This window comes from Bison bison, unplaced genomic scaffold, assembly GCF_000754665.1.
Source record: "Bison bison bison isolate TAMUID 2011002044 unplaced genomic scaffold, Bison_UMD1.0 scf7180017864181, whole genome shotgun sequence".
In the NCBI taxonomy this organism is placed as follows: Eukaryota; Metazoa; Chordata; class Mammalia; order Artiodactyla; family Bovidae; genus Bison; species Bison bison.
Window position 1 is genome coordinate 2,266,308 of NW_011494753.1, and position 1,629 is coordinate 2,267,936.

Below are 1,629 nucleotides of genomic sequence, written 5' to 3' on the forward strand. Positions count from 1 at the left end.
TTGTTGTGTGTGTGTGTGTGTATGTCGAGTAGGCTTTTTTTTTTTTTTTTTTTTTTTTTTGATGGTACACCTAATTATCCTTTAAAAAAAAAAATCTTGTTTCTCTCTGTGGCAGTGCATAGAAATAACCGTGTGGGAAGCAGGCAATTTACAAAATTCAGTGCTGCATTTCCCAACCTGTGGCTTTCAGTATGGAGTCCATGTGTAAAACTTGTTTCTCTGTCCTTGCTGTCTTTATATCTGAGACAGGTTTTTTCCTAACTGGCTGTCCTATGAGCCTCTCCTGGTAATCGCTTCAACTGCTTGTATCTGTGAGGTGCCGTTGGAGAAGGCAATGGCAACCCACTCCAGTACTCTTCCCTGGAAAATCCCATGGATGGAAGAGCCTGGTAGGCTGCAGTCCATTAGGTCGCACAGAGTCGGACATGACTGACGTGACTTAGCAGCAGCAGCAGCAGTGAGGTGCCATGCAGCCGGAATTCTAATTAATACATTCAAACACATTTTCCAAAGTTGATAAAAATTATTTCCTTATGACATGCTGTCAGACAAACAAAATGTTGTTTGAAAATAATAGATATAGCCTGGCTCCAGACATTGGGCTTTATCTTAAAATGTCTTAAAATTATATCACACAACTTGAAATGAGAATAAGTAAATAACCAAAGATACCAAGGATATCAAGAGCATTATTTTAAAAAGAAAATCTGAGTTAAATGTATTATTATCGCATTGTTCCCTGAAGAGAAAGTCTTTAAGGAAAAAAAAGTGAAAGAAAATAAGAAACTTGTCCTTGGGTTAGTGACCTTCCCTCCCTACATTGCAAGTGGGTTTAGTTTACTGGGGAATTGTATCAGGCCTTCAGGAAGTGTATAATTTAGTACTGTTTGATCAGTTCCCACATATGAAGAGTAAAGCTTCCAAATTGTCTTCTTGTGAAGACACGAATGATTACACGAATACCCCAACCTGACAGGTAACATTGAAACATGCATAGTCTCACTTGTGAATAGTGATGTGGAAATGCAAAATAGTGCAATGAAAGAGTAACGCTACCACAGCTGTGTAGGCCTCATCCTCTTGATTCAGGATTAGGAAATCAAGTTAGGTTAAGGAGAAAAATCACATAGTCACCTCCATATACATTTAGTAAAATTCAATATTCATTCCTAATTTTTTTTTCATTTCTAGCAAAATATAAGCGTATCTAGCCAAAATCTGCCATCCTGCTTAATGGTAGAATTCTAGAAACATCCCTTTAAAATCAAGAATAAGACTTATTTCCATTACCACTATTACTATTTCCACTGTTACTTAAGATTCTTATAGAAGTGTTACTCAGCCAGGGCAACTATGAAAGAAAACACTAATAAGAGATGAGAAAACTGAAATGAAAGCTTTCATATTTGGAGAGAGAACTAGAAAAACCAAACAGGTGAACTGGAAAGCTATCAGGAAAAATAATTTGGTAAGGTTGATGAAAATACTGTCATCTTATACACCATGAAGTCATTATAGATGCCACCTCTTTAGACATTAGAGATAATTTGGATTGTGGGTGTGGATCAAGGGGGTAGTATATATGTGCTCAGTCGTGTGTGACTCTTTTGCCACCCCATGGACTGCAGC

At 37.3% G+C, this 1,629-nt stretch overlaps 1 protein-coding gene across 2 annotated transcripts in view; it reads right to left on the minus strand.

Moving 5' to 3' along the window:
* MCEE (methylmalonyl CoA epimerase) overlaps nt 1–1,629 on the minus strand; it is a 9,982-nt gene that overhangs the window by 8,091 nt on the left and 262 nt on the right. The gene's annotated exons all lie outside the window — the stretch shown is intronic.